The sequence below is a fragment of the Mus caroli genome, unplaced genomic scaffold (genome assembly GCF_978045245.1).
Source record: "Mus caroli unplaced genomic scaffold, Mus_caroli_1 scaffold_5, whole genome shotgun sequence".
In the NCBI taxonomy this organism is placed as follows: domain Eukaryota; kingdom Metazoa; phylum Chordata; class Mammalia; order Rodentia; family Muridae; genus Mus; species Mus caroli.
In genome coordinates, this window is record NW_028227260.1 from 75,874,071 (window position 1) to 75,899,498 (window position 25,428).

General features: G+C 38.5%; 1 long non-coding RNA gene across 1 annotated transcript in view; it reads left to right on the plus strand.

Moving 5' to 3' along the window:
- The window catches only part of LOC115030102 (uncharacterized), a 256,428-nt gene that overhangs the window by 161,225 nt on the left and 69,775 nt on the right, over nucleotides 1-25,428 (plus strand). The window contains exon 3 of the long non-coding RNA XR_015047090.1: nucleotides 5,370-5,487. This is a non-coding gene — a long non-coding RNA (uncharacterized LOC115030102). The remainder of the gene's footprint in view (nucleotides 1-5,369; nucleotides 5,488-25,428) is intronic.

The following is a 25,428-nucleotide window of genomic DNA, read 5'->3' on the forward strand; positions in this document are numbered from 1 at the left end:
AAAAGAAACAAATTGACAAGGTGGCTTGTTTTTGAACAAAGCAACTGGCCCATGATGATATTATTTTGATGTATCTGGAATTATCATAATAGCAAAGTCCAACAATAAATAGAAAAGTGAATGGCAGGGAGAATCCAACAGAGACCGTTTCTCTAAGAATAGGAGTCAGAACATGCACCATTGTATTCATGATATCATTAAAATATGAATAAACAGCAGCAACTTTTTATTATACAGTGAAAGAACCTCCTACAGGGCACTGAAAATTGAGTGGTGTGTGTTTAATAAATTAAAACCAACACGAAATGGCCATTTACCAGGATGCAGGAAGGACTCAGACAATAATGGAAGTTTAGCCAGGGATGTAAATGGAACTCATTTATTATTAGGTGGGATTTTAAAGGTTTAAATTTTTTAATTATATGGCAGAAGTTGAGTGGGGAGGAGAGGGAACAGCTAGAGAGGAGGTTGCAGAGTTTAGCTGGCATTAATTATGAAGAGATGCTTTATAGTATGTTAAGATATTTGGGCTTTGTCTTGAGGAAATTTACTATGGGATTCTAAACAAGAGAGAAAATGATTTTTTTGTTTTACTATACAACAGCTGAAATCAATAGCCTTTTACTATTTATCATGAGTATGTGGAGAATTTAGGCTATTCTTTGGTCTAGTCGAGTCCAACTGGGACTGGCTGGTCTAGGAGGGCTTCGTATACTCAGAATATCAGGTGACATAGCTGGCATCTCTCTCCACATGGGCCTTGGCTTCCATTATGGTATATCAGGCTTGTTCCCATGATAACTGAAGGATCACAGGCAAGAACAGAGGATAAGTCTCTCGTAGAATCTCTGCCTGTGTGTGCCCTGATTATTAATTTTCCATTAGCCAAAGCAAGTCACAATTAGCTAAGCTCACATTCAAAGACTAGAGAAATGAACTCTACCACACAATGAAAGGAATTAAAAATAATGTGGTCATTGTTTTTTTTTTTTTTTTGACCCTTACAATTAGTTTACTATTGTGGAGAATGGACTAGAATACAGCAGATCCTTGGGAAGAAGAGGCAGTTGTAGTAAGAATGCATAAAAGCAATATAGATAGGGAGGTATTGAAGGCTCAATAACTATTTCACTGATAGAATTAAAAGACCCCATTGTGGATGGGAGGGCCTGGGTACAGATTATACTTGGAATCAAGTTTGATATTCATGCTTTGGGCTTTGGGTTCTGAGTATTAGAATTTCAGTAGTCATGTAGAGATTTTTTTTAATTGATGCATTTATCCATTTGTAGCTGAGTTAAGAGTAGACTAGTTAATCTTTGCTTGATTCAGATTAGAGATCCAGAACATACTAAAGAAGATGCAGCCCACTCTCACTTTTTCAAACACAATGATCTCCCTAGTAATTATTAAAAGTTCTCTGGATATTGGGTGGATATTTTCTGTGGATGGAGGGGATATTTATAGATAACTGGTTCAGGTAGTCAACTTTTAATTGAATGCCCTTTATACTTAGGTTATAGACTAAGTAATTGGGATAATTTGCATTGGTCCCATTCATGGTTGAGAATTAGCAAGATTTACAGCACCTAAAAGATTTGTCACTGTGAATCTATGGGAGTGACAGTAAAGTCTTCAGAAGGCTTTCGGGGAAGAGACAGGAACCAGACTACTACTTATTTCATTAGAACTGAAGATGTAGAATGCATACTCTGAAAAGTGAATTGGCTTTAAGTTTGTTTGCTTTTTCTTAGAAAAAGCTGATATGGTTGGGTTGATGTTCACAAGTGAGTCATGAAATAAGAGCTTCATATAAGTTTCTTTTAATATAAAGATGGTTTATTATGACCTTTTCTGCATCTACTGAAATCCTATATAAAAACATACTTAACAATCTTAAAATGTCTTTTCCTTATAGTACTTGTTTGTTTTAGTGAAAATAAAGCTGCTCCCTCTTTTAATATAGATTATACAAAATGATGTGGAGGACTATAGTACCTTTATGGATAATTCAGCTTTTCACAACTCAGTTTTCAAACATAGCTAAAATTTTATAACTAAGGCACACATATATGTATGTGTACATGTTTATATATAATATGTAAATATAAATAAATAAATTTCTCATTTGCTTTTCTAGATAGTTTTTAAGGTCTGCATTGGGTTCAAGTTTTCAGTTTGGGACTATAGAGTTGGCTTAGTGGTTCAGAGCACTTGTTCTTTCAGAAGTCTTGGGTTCGATTCCCAGAAGCTACATGATGGCTTACAATGCAACTTTAGTATCAGAGAAGCTGATGCCCGCTTCTGACTTCCTCAGGCACAAGGCAGACACATGGCTCACAGAAATACATGCAGGCAAACACACACACACACACACACACACACACACACACACACACACACACTCACACACACACACACGCGCGCGTGCACACACACACACACACACACACACACACACAACCCTTTCAATGTGACTTTGGTTTTCTCTCTTTAATTTTGCATTGCATTTATATAGATACTTTCCATAGTGAAAAGAAGTGAAAGAGCAAAAGTGAAATTGCCTTGATACTTATATTTAATGATCAAGGTGCCTTTGTTTCACTTCCTAGAGAGAAACATTAATTTGAACATTCCTGCAACTGCTGATGGTGATGATGGAAAATAAAATAATAGCAAATGCTTTTCATGTATTTCTCAATTCTCTTTTCATACAACTGTATCATGCTGTCACTAGCTTAATCACCATTTTGTAGAAAATGTAACTAAGTTGGAGAGATGATCCAGCAGTAAAGAATGGGTATTACTCTTGCAGAGGAGCAAAGTTCTGGTCACAGAACCCACACTGAGTGGCTCAAAACTGCTAGTCCAGTTCCAGGGTTATTCACAGTGATGTGTTTGTGTGTAACAAGGGGTAGGTTTGTGATAGCTAATCTTGGTTGTCAGGTTGATATAGCTAGGAAGAGAGAAACCTCAACTGCAGAATAGCCTTGATAAAGCTGGCCTATAACCATGTTTGTGAGGCATTTTTCCTTTTCATTTTGTTTTATTCTTATCTCATGTGTTATATCCTCACTGCAGTTTCCCATTCCTTCTTTTCTCCCAGACTCTCCTCTAATCCCCTCTCCCAAAGATCTACTCCTATGAGACATTTTTAAAAAAATTAAAAAAATTGTTGATTGATGTAGGAGGACCCAGTCCACTGTTGGTAATGCCATCTGTGGGCAGGTAGGCCTGGGCCAAATAAGAATTGTGGCTCACCACGATCGATCCTGGGAGTAAGCCAGTAACCAGTATTCCTCCATGGTCTCTGTTCAGTTTTTGCCTCTAGGTTCCTGCTTTGCATTCCTACCTTGGCTTCCCCAATGGTGGACTGTAACCTCTAAGCCAAATAAAACCTTTCCTTCCCAAGTTGCTATTAGTTAAGGTGTTTATCATAGCATCAGAAGCCAAACTAAGACAGACACCCTCTTGTGGCTATCACAGGCACCCCCGTGTGTGTGTGTGTGTGTGTGTGTGTGTGTGTGTTTAAATCCTCTGGGAAGAAAGTGTAACAAAGGAACAGTATTTGAAACACTTGACCAAAGCTGCATAAACAGTAAAATTAAGAATGGGGGCCATGGAAGGCTAGATTATTGTTTAAAATGTTTATCTTCATTGGGTGGTGGGGCACACGCCTTTAATCCCAGCACTTGGGAGGCAGTCAGGTGGATTTCTGAGTCGGAGGCCAGCCTGGTCTACAAAGTGAGTTCCAGGACAGCCAGGGCTACATAGAGAAACAGAGAAACCCTGTCTTGAATCAACAACAAACACAAGACAACAGCAGCAACAACAACAACAACAACTAAACTTCTCTATTAATACTTTCAGTGAAGTATATTTGGTCACCCCATTGGTGCTAGTCTTGGTTATGTGATTCAATTTAATTTCATCGTGGGTGGTTTAAACATGATTTTTCATTGCTCTTCAGCTTGATCATGTACTTGAATTGACAAGTGTGATATTAGTAGAAATGATTTAATCCCAGATGTGAAATCTGCTCACCATAAACTCATACATTTCTACCATTGTCATAAGGACATGTTATAGTTAACCCACTGACTCAAAGAAGATTTGGGCCTAATCAGTAACTTGATGACTAACTGACTCACAGATGACTACGAAAAAGGGTTGCTGTTTTAAATTACTAAATTTGATACACTCTATTATATAGTAAGAACTAACTGATATTCAAAGCAGTAAAATCCACAAACTTACTAGATTTAATGGGTTCTACTAGTTATTATCAGTACTTCTACTGCATTTAGAATTATTCCTGAGTTGACATATCTAAAACAATGAAATCAAGAAGTATTAGTTCAAGGTCTGCACATGGGTGCAATAGTAGCAGAAATTTATGGCAACCAACCACTTTTCTGATTGGATTTAAGGCATTTGCTATAGGAGAAACTACATGATTCATACTGTAAATCTGGCCAAGAACAAATAGTTGGGTAGTTCACATGTCCCAGGAGTAAATCCATGCTGCTAAATGAACATAGCTTCAAACATCCCTCTAAATTCACCCTGCTATACACATAGGTTAATGCGGCTCTCAGACATTATCAGAAAAGTTCCTTTGTGCAGTGCACAGGGGTTGTTAATACAGAAACTCACAACTGGTCAAAGTGCAGAGAGTAATTTTTAGTGGAGTGCTCAGCTACAAGTAGAATATCTTTATCATACCTCCTCTCCAAGGCTCAGGGAGAGACCAGAAGAGAAGAGAAGCAGGGGAGAGACCAGAAATGTTGCTAGAGCAAGGTCATGGAGACTTAGCATTTAATAGTGTCTTTTGGATACAATAGGGCAGTTGCCCTCATGAACACACAAGGGCTGTGGTTACTTGCACAAGGGCTACATAAGATCAACCTGGTCAATGTCTTAGCATAGAGTTGAAGGGGGTTTATGAGCCTCCACCCTCAAGTTGAGGAGCTATTGACAGTTGCTCAGCTCCATTCCAGTGGATGATGCCATACCAGGAAAAATATGGGCAATGAAACTGCAGTCAATAGATTAACTTTTAAAAAGAGGATATAAAGTTAGGGTGGAGCTAGAGAGGTGGGGTAGATCTGGAAGGAGTTGCAGTAGGAACAGAAATGATCACAATAGGTTACATGGAGTTCTCAAAGAATTAATAAAAAAAGTGTTTACCATCTGAAATGATTAGCTCTGTAGCAGTATTTGTTAGAATTCTAGAACTATTCTCCTTAGAAGTTATACATTTTTGTATTATTTCTCTCACATATTTAAAAAATCAGAACTATAGGTAGTTTTGTTCAATGTCAAGTTCACATAGCTTACATGTTCATTTCTTGCCCCTCAACTTCCAGATGTAATCCACTTAAGAGTTTGGGAACATGTCTGCCACTCTGAAGCAATATCTGAGATGGAGAGGTGAACATATTTTGAATGACACAAATGGTTCCCATCCACGGAAAGCAATGACAGGTAAGGAAATGGAAAACTGGATATTTGCAATAAAAATAACTAACAACACGAAGAGGTTTGTTCCGCACCGATGGGCCAGAGATGTAAAATTTAGATAGAGATGTGGACAACAGCTACCTGAGTAATGACAGACTTTGTTTTTCCCCTTTTAAGGTGTGTTGATCTTCTGCATTTACAATAAGGCTGGGAAGTGTGGAAAGCAGGTCAAGGTCTTGGTTTGAACTTGCCTGTGTTTCCTTCTTGAAGCTCCAGGGCATAAAATGCATGGGAGATTGCATAGCTTAGACACTTCGAGTGATTGTCTAACTTCCTCCTGTGTACCCTACATTTATTTCACATGGCATTTTCTAAAATATATTCTATGGTTTTATGATTTTGTGAGTATATAGGTTTTGCAAATGCATGGTCACTCATAAATTTATTTGATTGCAAGAATTCTCACGGTCATTTATGCAGGAAGCTGCCTTATAAAAAGTCTTCCAGAGAGTGGTGGAACAAACAGCATTTCTTAGAATATCTGTCTACATATACTATTCAAGGGGTAACTCCCAGTGCCAAAGTGATACAGAACATATGTTGAACATTTTTTTTCTCTAACATGTTTCTCTAATGAGATTTTGTTGCTTTCAGGGGGCCCTATTTTTACAACATTCAGTGAGATAAGTAGGAAATATGCTTTATTGACCAGATTCCTCTTGACAGAGAAGGGAAACTGCCTGCATAAATCTCAACATTAGTGAGCAAGATATAAGTTCTGCTATCTAAGTTGTTGAAATAAAATTCTAGCTTTATTACTTGTAAATGGTATGAGTTTGGGTGTCTGTGCTACACAACCCAATCTTACAAGTTTGTTGTGAGAATTTAATGATATAATAAATAGAAGACACAGTACAATTCCTGACACATGATAGATTCTCAATACTTATTATCTTAAGTTATAATTATATATTTTAATAAGGAGCTTGAATTCTGGATATATAAATAAAATGGAACTCAATTATAAAAGAGAACCTAGGCCATTTTTTTAAAAAGAGCAAAAGTTCTGAATAACAAAAAGAGATATATAAATGACTTATAAACACATGAAAAATGTTCAACATTGTTAGTCACCAGAGAAAGGACCACAATGAGGTACTATTTTGTTCCCACTAGGAGCTTTACAGGAAAAGGGGGGGTGCTGAAGAGATGGATTAGTGGTTAAAAGCACTGGCTGCTCTTCCAGAGGTGGCAGGTTTGATTCCTAGAACCCACATAACAACTTAACAGTTCCACTTCTAGCTTCTGCAGGTACCAGGCACACAGCACACATATGGTGTACATACATCTATGCAGGGAAAGCACACAGATATATAAGATTAAAAAGCAAAATACACACACACACACACACACACACACACACACACACCTTGTAATAAGTATTGAAAAGGGTGTAGAGACTTCAGGAGCTTTATATACTGATATAAGAATGATTCGAAAGCAGTTCAGACATTCCTAAAATAGTTAATACTAGAGTTAGTTTATGAGACAGCAATTCTACTTCTAAGTGTATACCCAAGAGAAAAAATGCACATAAAATTTGTACATGATTAGTCATAACATTTTATTCATAATAGACCCCAAATGAAAATAATATAAATATCCAGCAACTCATGAATGAATAAAGAAATAATGGTATAGCCATACAATGAACATTTCAGCAATCAAAAAGACATGAGACACTGATATATGCTATAATGAATGAATTTGGAAAATAGTATCACAACTGAAAGAAGCTAGTCATAGAAGTCCCCATTGGTATATAGTTCCATATGTATTGAATCTCCAGAATATGCAAATGGTTATGTAAAACTGGCAGAAGAAAGACCCTCTGAGAAGGATTGGGGAATGCCTTCTAAAATGTATGAGAGGTAAAAATGTCCTTAAGTTGTGGCAACATTTGTACAATCCTGTAAATGTACTAAAAAGGTTTGAGTTCTATGCTGTTTTTGTGGTGTGCTGGGATCAAACCTAGTGCCTCATGAATACTATGCAGGACTATACAGCTTAGATGAGTAAATTGTGAGATATGTGAATTATATTTCTGTAAGCCTGTTAAAACTGTATTCAGCGTTATTAAGCAGGATTGCTAGTACTAGGTCTTGGGAATTCTTTCCAATTTATGGAATGCTTGGTAACAGTTGGATGCTTCTCATAGCTGCTAATTATGTTGTGGATTAAGGCATTTCCAGGGGAGCCTCACAAATGAGTTAGAACTGGAAAATTGCTTCCTCCCTCTATAACTATGGTAGAGCTCTGTGTTGAGGGTTGTTTCATTACAGTCTTGGCTTCTGATTGCAAAATGGGCTACAGTAAGATGTAGACAATGCCAAAGTCAAAGTCCATTGAGATGATCCTGACCGGTTGTCTTTTCTTCCTACTGGCTAGAGAATTCCTTCTTATTTGCAGATTGGCTTTGGGGAATTTATCTTCTAGAGTCATACTTTAGCTGGAAAGTGATGATTTCATTCAGTTTGTCCGATAAGGTCCTCTGTTCATCATTGGAAGTGAGCTCATTATTTTTGCTCCAGAAAACAGAATGTAAAATCACTTCCTTTCAACAAGCTCACAACATACCTGGCAATGTGTAGTCTTAGAGTCCACATTCAGGCTTACATTGGTAATCAATCTCTCTCCTGCCTCTTTCCCTACCTTTCCCCCTTTCCCCTTATACCATTTTGTATAGTTTGTATAGTTTTGCATAGTTTGAGGGATTATTGCAGATGACATGAAGATTCACCCCTCAATCTATCATCCTAGGAACAGAGACATTCTACTACACAACCACAATATAACCACTCCTCCCAGGAAACAACATTTGTTAAAATCTGTTATTTAATATGTATAGACTATCTGCAGATATACTTAGTTTTCTTCCATTTTTGTTTTGCTAACCTTTCTGGAAACTCCATGTCTTATTTAGGTGGGCTTATGTCTCGAGGCTAATCTAATCTAGACATTCTAGCTCCCATGAAGTTAACAACCAAGCTTAGCCATCACACACACCTTTGTGTTTATCATGAAGTCCCATTCTTTCCACCACTCTACTGGGCTCAGTTTACATCTTTGCTTAGTTGAGTCGTTAGTACAAGTTTTCCTGCAGTTCTACTCATATCGTTCCACAGTATGATGTTGATAGCAGATGTTCAATAAATGTCTGAGGAGTTAGATTGGGCTGCATATGACAGTGGGAGGTCTGTGTAGTGATGCCCAGAAAGGAGGAGGAGGGTCATCAAAGGCTGAAAGGATGAAGAGATTCTTAGGGCCATAGGCAGTAAGACATACTTTATTCAGTCCAGATGAGAACTGCTAGGCTGCCAGCAGGTACCCAGGCACATGCCAATACATATAGACCACACATAAGCAGGCACAGGCACACATGTAGAGCAGCACACAGGCTTACAGGAAGGCTGGCTGGTGAAAATAAAGGCTCAGGCCTCTGACATAAAGGGTGCATTCATACATAATCACACAAAAGTGGCACTCTGCCAAAACCAGTTAAAAAAAAAGATTGTATCACTGTTTACTTTGGGGTCCCTAGATATCCAGCCATGTTTTAGGTTACCTATAATCAGTGCCACACTGTCTAAACATAAACTGGTTCTGATGGCCTTCTGTCCCCAACAGCCAGTCATGGTCTATGTTGCAGACATAAATATTGATTTTCCTGGTTGTCTACTTTCAAAGCTCAGTGTGAGTTTCCAAAGAACAACTTTTTTTTCTTTACATTTTTTGGTACTGCTATTTGTATTATACATTCTCTCTCTCTCTCTCTCTCTCTCTCTCTCTCTGTGTGTGTGTGTGTGTGTTTTACTATACTTTCATTAGCACAGGTCTATTTATTGTCAATAAAAAGAAAAGGCAAGTCTGTAAGAACTAGCAAACTAGCTCTGTTCCTTAAATTTGTTAGAGCTCTGAAATTTTGATTTTTGCCAATGCTGTAGACTTATTCTCCTGAGCTAGATTCCAAACTTTGCTGCTGTGCAATGATGCTAATTGTTACTGACTCTTTATATGTATATATGTTTCTTGTACTATGTAAGTGTTCTAAAATTCAAAGCTACACAGAACACTTTATCAGGCTTGTTTGTATTCACCAAACCAAAATTGTTAATGATGTCTTTCTGCATGAATTTTATAATTAGTTTGTAAAGTTTCAGAAAAAATCCTGGTGATATTTTAAAGAATATAATTTTTTAGTGTGTGTGTGTGTGTGTGTGTGTGTGTGTATGCCTGCTAGCATTTTTACTATTGAATCATCTCATTGGCCTCTGGTGATGTTTTTAATGGAATGATATTCAATTTATAAATTGAAGTAGAGGAAACGAATGTATTTATCATTTCTAACTGCATCATCACTCCCTTAATTTTTCACATTTTTCTTTTAACTGCTCTTATTTGTATATAAGATTATATAAAAGTATTACCACACTGATTTTGTTTTTTAGGTTTTTATCTTTATTAACTTGCTCATTATCCTTTTTTAAAATGCAGTCCTAGAAATAAGAGAGAATATGACATATGACTATTCTATGAGAGAAGTTTGTACATGATGTTTCTTTCATTTAGGATGTACAGATTCCATTTTATAAACATATTCCTTATTGCTCAGGGTAAACCTATATGCACTATGGGGCTGGAGGCTTGTTAGAACATTTAAAATGCAGTTATAGAAATGAGGAGGAGTGTGATGTGTTCTTCCATTCCATGTGAGATGCTCACACACAACCTTCACCTCTAGCCTAATTAGCTTCTCCTTTTTAAAAAGTACACATTTTCTGTGGCTCAGAATGGGCCTATCTGTACTGTGGACTAAGAAACTTTGAACTTGTCCATTTGATTGATTTTTGCATTAACAAAAGTGTAATATAATTATCTGATAGAAATGCCAAAGAAGATGGAATTTGTCTAAAAGTCAGGCTTAAATTGAAAAAAATATCTATAAATGTTAAAAGGGAGCATAGAACACCAGAGGAATGAATAAATTTATAAGTTGGGATTAGGGTATATATTTGAAATCACTATTCAATAAGCACTTAGTGGTTACACTATAGGCAAAAGACTAAGAGTATAAATGTACAAAGTGCCAACTCTTCATCATGAGCTAGAATATAATCCTTATAGATCATGGCTCTTTATCTTTTCAATTTTGCTCTTGATGACTTTTAACCCCAGCTGTGTTCAGCTCAGGTTTTGGGACCAAAGCTAACCCAAAGTAAGGACATTTAAAAAAATGAATTGAAGCTTACTAGCTATGGCCAAACCTTAGTCTTTTGAATGGACTCTCCTGAATTTCTGTTTAAAGGGTCCAAATTGCCATATTGTAGAATCCTAGATTGTATGTTTGGCAGTCCTTAGAATTCTGGATTACACAACCTTTGTCGTTCAATATGACAGCTATCTACCCTCTTTTTTTCTTCAAAGAAGTCTACACTATAGTGTTTTTATTTCTTTCTTTTTTTAAAAAAGATTTATTTATTATTATATGTAAGTACACTGTAGCTGTCTTCACACGCTCCAGAAGAGGGAGTCAGATCTCGTTACAGATGGTTGTGAGCCACCATGTGGTTGCTGGGATTTGAACTCTGGACCTTTGGAAGAGCAGTCAGGTGCTCTTACCCACTGAGCCATCTCACCAGCCCCGTGTTTTTATTTCAAGAAATAAAATTTAAAAAGGACCAACACTTTGCTATATTTCTGAGAATTCATCATTCTTGGAGGGATTCTTTGTGATCTACAGGGCATAGACTATATCTGAATTTCTTAAAAACACCTTAATGTTTGATGAAATTAACCTAGAATAAGAAATTCATCATTTCACATCTGTTTATGTTGTTTCAAACTCAAGTCTGAAGTTCAGTTTTACCTTTTGGCCCAAAATCCAACAGTGGCAAGAGTGCTGGCAAAGGGAACCATATGTCAGGTTATGTACCAAAAGATTCTAGAAATTTCTACTTTGGTTTGTTTGGATCTATAGCCTAAGCCTAGTCCACATTGATGATCATTGCAAACTCAGCCATGTTCAGAAAGTTAAAGTGTAAAAAATAGATATATTATTCTATACAAGTTTTTCATAGTGGTAGGATAGTGAGACTTAATTTGAGCTGTAATGATTCTGCTAGTGTTTTGGCCCAGTGATCAACTGTATGTTTGGCTAGGCCCTGTGGGCTATTTCCAACTGTAATAAAAATGCCACATAAAAGTCATCTAGTCCATGGAAACTTCCTGCAAGTGAGAAGAGCTTAATCTTAATGCTCAACCCAGGTCGTATAGCGTTGTTAGGCATTACTGTGTATTTCCCCAGTAACCCAGGCCTTTTAATGTGTATATTCAGGCCAGTATGTTTTCTGTGTAAACCCACCTGTTTGTCCTATCTTCCTGTTTAGGCATTAATTTTTGGAACTTAGGAACTTCATCTTTATGTTTGGCTATATGGGAGAAATATTAAATCCATACTAGGCATACAAGAAATATTAGAGACATTTTGAATGTTTAAAACAGCATCTTCATTTGCCTTCTGGTCATAAAATAAAGATGCTGAGCTAGTGAATTTGCTTGGACTTGATGTGTATCTGATGGCCAGAGCAGTAGCAAATCTGCTGACAGGCCTGGACTGGGGTGGGGGTGGGGGTGAGATGGGGGTGGTGGTGGGGCGAACCACATTGAAATGTTTGTAATGCTGTTTCAGGGAAATGATATTTTTAAAGAAGTGAAGCACATTATTTAGAGACTATGGATGTAATCCAGGCCTTTGAAGTAGGAAGAAGATCTTAATTAGTAAAAAAGGGAAGATTGAATGTGTCCTGGAGAACCAACTTGAAGAGGTATGCTTATCATAGATGCAGATGATATATATTGCATACTGGCTGCAGTGCTGCTTTGACAGTACAGAAACCTTTAAAGTTGTGGAGCACATCTGTCCACAAGTTTGCTCAGCATCTAATGAGCAGGCATTAATCACATCCAACTTGGAGGCAGTTCATAAAGGGACAATGAAGATGATTTAAAGCTTGGAAAATAAAGCCTCTAAGGAGAGGTTCAAACAAATCACATTATTAGCTTGGTAACAAGGGTTTGAGGAGTGAGAACTTGCAGTCAGTCCATGCAAGGTTGTTTTTGTTGGGTTGGCATGCTTAATGAGAAACTTTTTGCAGGAATTCTAAAATTTTGTTTTCTTGGTCTTATTATAAAGACATACTCATATAAAAACTCAGGAAACATGGATGAGGAAGGAGAACATCTCTTTTCAATTTAATTTTTATTGAGTCTTTATGACTTTCACTTCTCCTCATTGTCCCCCCATACCCACCTTCTACCCTTGCACCCTCCTCCACCCAAAAAGAGAAGGAAAACAAATCTTATTATGAAAGCTATAGTGTGTCATGTTGTGTCCCACAATATACCCTTTTGTCCACATATCTTTACTTGCAAATATTCATTACAATGAGTCATTGGTCTGGTTTAAGGCTTCTGGCTTCTGTTACACTATCAATACTGAATCCTCATAGAGACTCCTCTCAGATAGCCTATTATTATTACCCTATGTCATGGAGATCCTGTAGCTTTGGATTAAAAGGACCAGCACCTTTATGTACTCCCAGCAGTTCATAGATGGAGTAATTCAAAGCCCTGGATTTGGGTCTGGGTAGTAGCTGAGTTAGTCGGCCCACCAGCTCTTTCAAGGAGAACATCTTTTAACTTTCTCATCCAGAAAGGCTGTTCAAAGCTGGTGTGGAAGGCAGAGTACAAAGGCTGGGGCCAGTCTTTGGTTAGATGGGAATGGCTTTGTAGCATTTCTTTTAATTTCAGTTAACAGATGGCACACACACACTTACTTCTCTGCTGTATCTTCCTGACTAGACAAGTTTCATAGGGCTGGGAATTATGTTTCTCATCTCACTACTGTGCTCTCAAAAACCTAACATAATGCTCAGGACATTAGACATACTTAATACATACAATATTATATAATGCCTCATGCTTGTAATCCCACTACCAGGGAAGCTGAAGCAGGAACATTATTGTGACCATGAAGCTAGTGTGAGGTACATAGTAAGTTTGAGGTCAGCCTGAGCTAAAACTTCAGACCTTGTATCAGAAAAAAGAAAGACCGCACAAAGTTTCACTGTGCATTTGAAGTCTAGACACATATACTATCCATATGAGAAAGACCACTGTGTATATGCTATTTTTATACTTTTTGCAAAGTGTGACAATCTTTTAATGTTATTAACATTCAAAATTAGTACTTGAATAGTAGCAAGTTGCCCTGCTATGTGGTTGTAGCCTAAGATGTTTAACTAAGATGTTTCTAGTTTTTTATTTCTATTAATACAGAAATAATTGTGATTATAACTAAATCCCACTTCATTGGAATTTTTCAAAGGGGGATTTTTACAAGAGGCAGTGAGGTATTACTCACTGAAAGTCTTGATTTAGCCAGTGTTGCGTGGAGTTGGTGACCTCAGGATCAAATTGCACTTGAACCTTTAATCTGTACATATGTCACTATCCAAGCTACTCATATCTGCATCTTACATAGCAGAATAGAGACTTTGTAAAAATTATGGAAGAAGGAAGTAAGTTCTCTGGAGATAGGAGAGGAAATATAATATTTTTAAAGCAGGAATCATGGTGTTAATCTTCCTTTGTCATGTATTATTTATCAGCATCAGAATGGCTGGTAAACTGAATGACAGTATAGAGAAAAATGGCTTAGGCTGAGCATTATTTTAACACTAGAAAACTAAAATCATTGTCTTATTCATGGTTTGTATTGCTAGGATCAAAAGCCATGGCCAAAAGCAACTTGAGAAGGAGATAATTTATTTTATTGTAGAACTTTTAGGTTATACTCCATCACTGAAGGAAGTCAGGGCAGCAACCTGAAGTCAGAAACTGTAACAGAGGTCACAGAGGAGTGCTGCTTACTGGCTTGCTCCTCATGGCTTGCTCAGCCTGCTTTCTTATACAGCCCAGGTGCCCAGAATTGGTATTACCCATAGTGGGCTGGGCTCTTCCTCCTTCCCTCCCTCTTTTCTTTCCTTCTTTGCTTTTTCCTTCCTTTTTGTGGTATTTGGGATTGAACCTAAAACCTTGTGTGTACGTAATAGGTAGGTTTTCTCCTATTGAGTTACATTCCCAACCTTTTATAAACGTTCTATTTTGCATAAGGATCTTATTAAGTGTTCCAGATTAGCCTTGAACTTGTTATTCTCCTGTTTTAGCATTCCAAATAGCTAGGATTACAGGCTTGCATAACCTAACCTAGCTGATCTAGGTTTCATGAAATTAATTACTTCTAACAGATGATCCATAAGAGAGATGTCTGTCTATCAAATTCTAATAATTTATTCATCAAATTGGGAGATGTGTTCTGGAAAACTGTTTTTGAAATTCACTCATACATGGCTTTTAGAATGCCAGAACTAGCAAGGTTTTCCCATTATTTTGCCATTGTGAGCATGTCTACCTTTCATGTGGTTTGTTATGGACTTATTGTAAAAGCTCTGAGGCTGAACATTCCAATTTGAGAATTATGACTGTATTCTCTAAATTTTCTTTTTCTATTTTCTCTTATCAGATCTACTATTTGGGCTGTTGCTTTTGAATACTGTTTTTTTTTTTCTTAATCCTTATTCTTTACAATGTTCCTTCTGGGCACTTTGTATCATTCTTGGACTGTTTGCCTCAAATTATGAATTAAATAGATTTCATGTCTCCTTAAAATTTCCATGATAGCCTCCAGGGACAGGAGATGCTCTCCTTGGCCCCTATACACTCTGAGATCTTGCTGCATGAGGTGGTGCTGTTGTAAAAGTTAGGCTTTGGCAGAACAAGTGGAGCAGAGTAAGTCAACTCACATTACTACGATGAAAGGAGACTCAGAGCCTTCCCTGGGCACACACTTGCAATTTCTTCTGCCTGCTATAAATCTCTCTCCTTTATTCCCATGGTCTTCCAAAACCTTGAGGGGGTTCTTACCTTATCTTGCCTGGGGTTAATTGGCCACAAATCATGGCTTCTTAAAGGTCTGAGATATTTGGGTAGGAAACAATGGACTTTATTATTCATGATAACGACGTTGTTTGGAGCATCAGGATTTTCTTTGACTGATTCCCCGAGTCCCATTTCCCACAAGGAGATACAGAGAGGGCCAGGTGACACCAGTATATCTAGTGGGTTATCTAACTGGAGAGGAGACCTGAAGTTAGGAAACATGGGTTGATCAGAACGACAAATGTCTATGGCTTCCCTTTCTTACGGAAGGATGCGTTAATCTTTCTTATTTATTCATTGAATAGTCTGCTCTTCACTTTGGAAGGAGATATTATCTCTACTGTGTGTGGACATTTGCTTTATACACATGCTTGGAAAGCTATCCAGAACAAAGGTAGTCAGAGCCTCTACTTCCAAATTGTGCAAATTGCAGAGCACCTGTGGAGAATCATTTCTCACCTTGGACTTGCTTCCTCACTCCCTTTGGGTCTTTGTTTAAATGTTACCTTATCACTGGAGTAGATATGAGCACCTTATAGCAAATAGCTACATATGGACACATGTGTCAAATAATCCCTTGTCATCACTGGAATGCTAAACTGTGCGCATTATAGTCTTTGTCATTGTCATCTTCTGTATTTGTTCTTCTGTGTACTTGTTATCTGACTATTCTTGCTTTGTTGGTTGTTTAAACTCTTGGTTGGCTGTGACTTTGTTTTTGTCAGTGTTGTACCAACAGGGCCTAGTACATAGGCCTGGTACATAGCCCCTATTCAGTAAATATTTGATGACCAAATGAATGAATCATTGCATCTCCACTAGATGAGGAGATTATACAAAAACCTATCTTTACTTTCCAAATATAAAATTGTATGCATTAAATGCTTTGTCTCATAAAAAGTCTGTCAGTACCATTTCTGGCTGTAAGCACTATTTTAAGTATCCGGTTCTGTCTTGACTACCTAATTTCCAGCCTTTTCCTCAGACTGGGCTTGCTCTCTGGATACATTGCTTCCTGTATTCTTCTTCACGTTCAGATCCAAGCTCCTTGTCTGACACTGCTTATGCCCTAATGCAGATATGGTAACCCTCAAATAAACAAACAAACAAACAAACAAACAAACACAGAAAGCTAGGACTGTCAAATTTATTTGCAGAGAGTGACATATAGTAATTGTTCATTTTCATTGTAAAAATACTTTCATCATTGTTGTCTTTAAGATATCAAGTGCATAGATGGCTCAGTGATTAAGAGTGCTTGCTGCTCTCAGAGTAGACTAGAGTACTCTTCCTAACTTCCACATTGAGTACTTTACAACTGCCCTCCAGCACCAGAGGACCAGACTCCCTCCCTCTTCTGGCCTCCTTGGGTACCTGCACATCTATTCTCTCTCTCTCTCTCTCTCTCTCTCTCTCTCTCTCTCTCTCTCTCTCTCTCTCTCACACACACACACACACACACAAATAATAATAAAAAGAATTATTTAATAAAGATATTGAGTGGTTTGAAAATTCCTGGATATTTAATAATGGGGTCTCATGAGCTGGTAAGGATTGGTTCCAGCACCTCATCCTTTTAAAAATATGCAGATATCATAATAAAATGATATATTGTCACAAGAAAAAAGGGAAGAAATAACCTAAATAATAGCAAGCTTATATTTTTACCTAGTAGAATAGCATATTTGTTTTTCCTTGGTCTAGTAACATAAAGGCTTAAAGAAAACATATTTGTTAGTCAAGAGAACCCTGTACTGTGAACTTGCGTTTTTGCAATTTATTCGTTATTCTCACATCATCTGGTAGGATGCTGCTCACATTGTAGCACACATCAGAATCCCCAGGAGGAATTCCTAAAACAGATGGCTAGTGCATTTCCCCTCCCTGAGCTTCTGAGACAGTATCTGGGTGGGGCCTATGAATCCGCATGTCTAACAAGTCCACCGGGTGATGTCGCTGCTGTGAGTGCAGAGACCACCCCTGAGAGCTGGTACCCTTTGCCAAAAGTTCTGCTCCCACATGCTGTGGGGGAGAGGTAATTTTAAAAAATAAACAGTGTACATGGACCAACAGGAGGAAGGAAAAGCCACAAACTCAAAGAAACAGGAAGCCATGATATAAAGGAAGGAACAGCAACTAAAGCTGATCACTACAAGTCTCAAAGAGAAGGTCAGGTTTGGGTCCCCAACAAATGACAAAATAGCTCAACTTAGGAAATTCAGAGTTTTACTGCCACCCTATTCCACTAGTATTCCCTGTGTCAAATCACATTCCTATCTTATTTTGCCCTGCCTTCTGTGAATTAACCATCCCTGGTGTTAAATCAATTGCAAAAATTTCCAGGCAGAGTAGTATGCCTACACCACCAGCCCCCTGGAGAACTTGCAAAGGGGAAGGCTACTGTCCAGCACCTACACAAATGGGATTTTGGAAGGACAGAGAAAATCATAGATTGCCTTGGAGAATTTGGATATTTGAGGAGGGGGCACATAATCTCTTGGTTTATAACCCTGTTGTATGCTGGCTTCCTAAAGCGGGAGACCTGGCTGGAAATAGTTTTGATGAGGGCACGAATCTTGAAGCTTTCTGGGTAACCTCTCCTTTAGATGAAATGGAGCAAAGATCACTTATTTAAGGGCCTGCATTTCAAACAACCTTGAAAAAAAAAATGATTTACCCATTACCATGTGGTACTCATGCAAATAAGAGGGCTTGGGCAAAGAGGGAACACTTACCCTTGATTAGATGGGACATATTAGCTTCCTGAAATTTTCTCACCTGTTTAAGCAGCTCTCAATCACAAAGCCTGACAGGATAGACACTCATGGTGGGAAGGTTTAACAGGGCTCAGTTAAACCCAAGGGGTGTCACATTTATTCTAGATCTCCAAGGCAATCTATGATTTTCTCTGTCCTTCCAAAATCCCATTTGTGTAGGTGCTGGACAGTAGCCTTCCCCTTTGCAAGTTCTCCAGGGGGCTGGTGGTGTAGGCATACTACTCAGCCTGGAAATTTTTGCAATTGATTTAACACCAGGGATGGTTAATTCACAGAAGGCAGGGCAAAATAAGATAGGAATGTGATTTGACACAGGGAATACTAGTGGAATAGGGTGGCAGTAAAACTCTGAATTTCCTAAGTTGAGCTATTTTGTCATTTGTTGGGGACCCAAACCTGACCTCAGCACTTATGCACAGCTTGTTTCGATAAGCTCTCTCTGAAATCAGCAGAGAAGAAAGATAGTTGCAAGTTCATTATCAGACATCTTCTAGACATAGTAGCTTGGAGGGATAAAGAGGTTGAACCTCTCTATCTTATCGGGCTTTCTGTGCTCTGCTTAGAAAACATGTGTGCATTGCTTTAGGCCTAGGGGTTTCTGTGTGATAACTGGGATGCAAACAAGCTTGTTTTCCTCCTTGCTGTTTTGCTGGTTTTTGCCTAGTTCCCTGGGTATCTTTATCCTTCCTGAAGGGAATGAATATCAGGGTGTTGGAAGATGGTGGGTCCCTAGGAGGAAGCTTGTATCTATGGATCTGTAGTCTTCATTATGGCTAGACAGATGACTCTTTAGGTTGAAGGATCTTGAAGGATCTCTTGACCAATCCAATTGCAATCCCCTTTTAGAGAACTGTTAGCAATGATAGTGGGGTGGAGCTAGCAATGTTTGCTCTGGTGCTCTGCAAAGTATATCCTGGGATCAGTAACATCAGTACTAGCATCAGTATCCCTGGGACATGAAATGCCTGCTGTTGGCCCCATCCATTGGCTGGCACAGGGCTTCCTCCAGGGGATCCTGGTACATGCCAAAGTTTGAGGTCTACAGGGCTACATGGACATTATCTCCTGCAGGCCTTCTGTGGAAGCAGACAGAGAGCAGCAGTTTGAGGCATGTGGGATGAGCTGTTTCTTGGCAGCCATCCTTGTCGCTCTGTTCAAATTTTCAAAAGTGCACATTTCTTCCCTGGTGTCACTGCTTAATGATAAAGTGGCATTCTGGCTGTTTAAAAGGTAAGTAAAACTGCTTTTTAGGTAAGTAGATTTATAAAGGAAGGTGCATAAAGGGTGCTCTTTACTTTTGGATCCATCTTTTACCTACTGTGAACATTCATTCTAACTTATCTCTCTTCTCTGGACCAGATCATTTCAGGTCTATCATTATACACATTGTAAATTGATTTGGCATCTCAGTCTCTGCTTCACAGAATGCTTTGATTGTAGCTGGGTAGCCGGATCTTGTTCCTGATACATTCCTTGGACTTGGGTGGACTTATTGACCATATGGTAGGAACATAGGCTATTAGACTGAGGGGCCCACCACGATCCATGTGGCAGTATTTTATTAAAGGTCATACCATTGTTCACCTTGTGAACTGTAATGCACTCTGATGAAATGAAGGCCTTCACTTCAGGTTAAGCCAGCCTGGCATTTAGGATTCATACATATCACTTTTCTTCCCCATCAAGGACACATAACAGACCAGTTCTGTAATTAATGAAAACACCGAAGTAAAATTTTCATGAGCTGGAAAATGGGCAAGATTACCATGCCAAACGTAGGCTTTGAGCAGCTTACTTTAAACTTTAATTTACTTATGTGAGAAGTGGGTATAATATAGGGCTCTATAGCTTTAAGTTATTGTGAAAGCTAACTGACTTGTACGTGTAAAGTCCTCAGCAGGGTATGCAACTCTGTATGTGATCAGAGCTCAAGACCATTTAAGATGTTAGGTATGTGGATGTGGCTATGCAGATATGCATGCATGGATGCACTCATAATTCAGAATATATACTCTTGTGTGCATACAAACACACAATGCATGGATGAATAATAGGCTACTACATGAGTTGGAATGACCAGAACAAGGTATACCTAGAATTGTTCCATTCTTGTCCTGATATCATATATTCTTCCCTAGCATTGCCATATTTTCAGTAAGTCAGTTATCTCCAGAAAAACACTCATGTGGCTAAGATCCATCACTGGCTGCCCTTCTAAGCTTTACTGTGATTTGGGATGAGCTAGTAGAATGGGCTATTCAGAAGGCCCAGAAGCTATAGGAAAAAAAAAATTGAGAATGGGAATGGGCTATAGATGTAGGCTCTTGCTTCCCTCACAGTGTGCTCAGGATATCACAGAGTGGAGCCGAAGCCACTTTCTTTTTTTTGTGGTATGTGCAGACTCTTAGTGTTGTTTTTTTCTCTGAGTCTTAGAATCAAAGTCATCTTTGGACACTTGCTATCAGTCATCCCAGCTGTGTGTCCGTGACGAGTGCATGTGGATGACCACACAGGGCCTCTGTCTGACTGCAGCCTTGGCAAGCTCCACTCTCCCCTTTGGTTTCTGTGCTTCTGCATCATAGATCTATTGCAAATTCTCTAACCCTACGGTTTTTTACTCTCTCTCTCTCTCTCTCTCTCTCTCTCTCTCTCTGTGTGTGTGTGTGTGTGTGTGTGTGTGTGTGTGTGTGTGTGTGGTATGTAGCCTTGGCTTGCCCAGAACTCTTTATGCAAACCAAGCTTGTCTTAGACCCACAGAGATCCTCCTGTTTCTTCCTCCTAGGTGCTGGGATCAAAGTTGTGTGCCACTCTGTGTAGCCATGCTTTTTCCTTTTGGAATGTTCTTTCTTCACTCTTGGCTTAGTGAGTATATCACTTTTGACTTAGGCATTAGTTTAAATACTACTTCTTTACGGAGATCTCTTTAATGTCTCCCAGACTTGTGTTTCAACTTTGTGACCCATTTTCCAAACTCTTATGGTCTGAGAACATAACACAGTGCTTACTACATGGAACATATATTACTAGTCTCTGATAGTCAAGCATGTGAATTTTATGAGAGAGAGAGAGAGAGAGAGAGAGAGAGAGAGAACTAATATGGGTTCCTTTACCTCTTTTCTGTCTTGACTACTTCAACCTCGAAGATAGAAGCTGTTTAAGCACAGGAAAGTGCTACAGTTAGAACAATGAAAAATGTATTTCACAGTTCATATGAATTTCTTTACCTTCTGTCAAATCTATGGCATGACAAGAAATTTATTCTATTAGCTCTGGTGGCTCAATTGTTAGCTTGTGACTCTGACTCTGATATTCACCTTCCCTATGAGCTCAGTTGCAAAATGTGTCCTTTAAAATCATAGAAATAAACACGTGTACTTTAAAATCGTAGAAATAAACACGTGCTTTACCTTTTCTCTCTTCGTAGGTGGGAACATCAAGAATTTCTGGGCATTTGAACATTTCTTTCACAACACTGTGCAGAAAGTGGTTTATCATTTTACTTTGAGTTGATGTTCATGGCAACAACATTCACATACCTAGGATAGAGAGGCAATTGTTTAGCTGTCACCCCCAAACTTAGTCATACCATTGATCTGACATCAGAAAGTGCTTATCCTATTGATCTAATGTCAGATGGGTGGTATAAAAGTAATAATGGGCTATGATTGATAGCTTGAGTTGACAGATTATCAAATCACAGTTTCCCACAGCCAAGCTGCTGGCAGATTTGGAACATTACCTTGCTGACACAGATCCACTTGACCTTTAACTTTGTATTACATGTGCTAAATCTAGCCCTTATATGATGGCATTGTAAATGCTTCCAATTCAGTTTATTTAAAACACATAGCTGGAGAACCAAGAATTATCTAAACTTAGAGGGGAGCACTAAGAGTGAGGTAAATAAGAAATATTATTGATTTTCAGGCATGGTGATGCATGCCTGAAATTCCAAGTCTGCAGAGTCAGAGGCAGGAAGATGGAGAGTTTGAGGCTTGCCTGGGTTACAGGGTAAAACATTGTCTTAATAACAAACAAATAAAAAACCCAAACAGCAACAAATAAAGAAATGTTGAGTGCTTGAATACGTGAATTTATATCTAAGGCTAGTACTTAGGAAGGTGGTTACAGATGATAAGAGATGCTTTCTCAGGCATCTAGAGATAGATTGTCACAACAGTCCCCATCTATATCACTGGTGGCAGATGCTTCTGTTTCTGGGACACTGAACAGAAAAAGGATGGTAGACAAGCTGTTATGTAGCTTGAAAATAGAGGTACCTGCAAGAACCCACACCATTAGCTGTTTAGCTTTGTAGTTCTAGGACTTCCCCCAGGTGGCATGCTCCTGGACCAGTATCAGTAGCATCCCCAGGGGGCTGTGAGAGATGACAACAACTTTCTGCTTCTACTGAGACCTAAGCAATGAAGATCTGCAGTTTAACAAGATCCCCAGGTGATTCTCATTAAACTGTGAGCAGCATTTGTTTAAGAGTTTCATCCTCTTCAGATGCAAATGTCTTAAATCAAAATCTTTCCTAGGACTGCAGGAGGTTAAACTCTAGGTTTTAGGTTCTTAACCTCTACAATTCAATCTTTGGAAGGTCAGAGCTCTGAGCTTTAAGGAATAGAAGAAGTATGTTTGGGTTGAGCTAAAGGGCTTACTAGAAAATATTGCATGGTTCTCAGAATGACCCAGAAGAATCAGGAATAAAGCTGATAAACAGGGGTGCTAGTTAGCTTGGACTTAGCTAAAAGTGTACCATATAATAATTTTGATGAGTTCATTGCTGCTACTATCACCAAGGCCACTGCTGCTACAACAAGGCAGCTTGTACCAGCTTGTGAGGGCCAATTGCCTGCCTCTCTTCTCAGCATTCACTGAGGGTTTGTCCATTTGAATGCTTGAAATCAGCTCTATAGAGAGCTTTCCTACTGTAAAACTCAGCAAGTGCTACAAATCAGGGCTCTTTCTGAGAGCCGATTTACCAGAATACTACTGCATTAAGTCCATTTATGGGACCACTAGCCCTGCTTCCCTTGGAGATCAGATGCTATAGACATAGCAGATGTCAACATGAATATTTACCTGTACTTTATTTGTTTTTTTTCTTTTTATTATTAGCCTGAAAGGAGTGTCATCAGAGCCTTAAGTAAGCAGTTCCTACTTTTGGCTATACACTGGAATTACCTGGAAAACTTAAAAAAGAAAACTAATGCTGAAATTTGAAAAGGAGCAAGGAAGGCATATGGGAGGGGGCTGGCAGGAGAAAAGAGAAGGGGAAATGGTGTAATTATAGTACAATTTCAAAAACAAAAGAAATAATTTTAAAAATGTAAGAAAGAGCCTGATGGTAGACATTGGAAAAAGTGGTATTGTGAAGACCTCGTGATTATTTTAAAATTAACAACATAAGGGCTGGAGAGATTACTCAGTGGTTCAGAGCACAAACCTCTCTTGCAAAGGACTCAAGTACAGTGCCCAGCATTAGCATTAGGCTGCTCACAACTGCTTGAAACTCCCATTCCAGAGGGTCTCATGGCCCATTCTGGACTCGTTGGGCATTGCATTTACATGCTCATATCCCCTCCTCTGCCACATATACATTTAGTCTAAAACTCTTAAAATGAACAGCATAGCTCTAATTTCAAAAGCTTTGTGTGTGGGAACCCTGGATGGTTTTTGTTGGGTGTCATCCATTTTTTGAGACAAGGGGAAGTCAAGCTGTTGAAGAAACTGTTTATGCTCTTAAATAGTAAGTAGACTTGAGAAATAGATGTAGAATTTGTTTGTTTCAGATAAGTTTTAGGGCTGGGGAGGAAGTTTGGTGGTAGAGCAATTGCCCAGCACATATGAGACCCAGCACATGTTTCAAGTTCCAACTCCAGCAAACAAAGCAAAGCAAAGCAAAGCAAAACAAAAGGCAAATCTTAAGTTCATAGTTTGCTGTCTGTGCTTTTTTTCTGATTGAAAGAAAACTTCAGAAGTTTTTTGTTGTTGTCATTTTGTTTTTAGTAGCAGCCATGTTAGTAGAATCACAGTACAGGGAAGAATAGAGGCAAAAGAAAGAGTCCAAAGATGAGCCAGTCGATCCTGCAACTAAAAGAGGTGCCCCCCCCCCACCAAAGTAGTTTTAGCAGTGGTTGGGAAAGAAACATGCTGACAGCTGAGGAAAGACTTCTGGGTATAGTTTAAATTGCTAATTGGTTCCTGGTTCCTGGTGGTACAAAGTTCAGTGTGACTTAGATTTACTGTGGCTGGGGGAAGGAATTATGCCTAATTTAAGCAGTGACTGGTCACAACTTACAGGCCTGGGAACAGGAAGAGATGTGGAACACTTGAACAGTTTTGTGTGACAAACAGCTTTCTCTGTGAGTAAAGACAAGTATGATTTTTATTTTATCAAGAGAAATCTGAGACATAAGAATGTTCTGGAATTTATCCCAAATCATAGAGATGATAGTGGAGCAGAGCTGACATTTCCTGATGCTTATACCATGTACCTAAATCTAGGTGGACATTTGTAAACAGTTGTAGCTTCTCAGTTATAAGGTATATATTTCTTTAGTATTCATTGATACTAGAGCAGCTTTGCTTTTATGCTTATTGATTTAAATAAGCATTTATTGATGCCTGTGTAGCAGCTTAGAGAGTTTGACTTAGTTACTGTGTGGTCTGGCTGGTGATTTGGGATTTTTTTTTTTTTAATAAAAGGTGATCTTGATGTGCAATAAGATGAGAACTGTGCTAGAAAATTCTGTCTCTTGCTGTGCTATCTTGCCCTTGTCCACTTTGGGGACATTTTTGAGAACATGGTGCCATAAACAAGTCAACTCATTAATCTGTCAGCTTAACAGTGGGCCTGGGAATAACCTGGCCAACACATGCTTATAAATGGGAAACATGCATCTTACATTCAGTCAGATTTGGAGAATAGCTTCATCTTTCGAGTATTCAGAGACCTTCCCAAGTCTCTTACGACCAAGGAGTAAATGCTGTGACACTTGATATGCAGACCTGATAAATACAGTAGGAAAATTGTTCTTGAATTTCTGAGTATATGTTTGTGTTTCAGTTCTAATATTTATAAACTTGAGGATGACAGAGCCAACCTTCTAGTGTTAGGGCT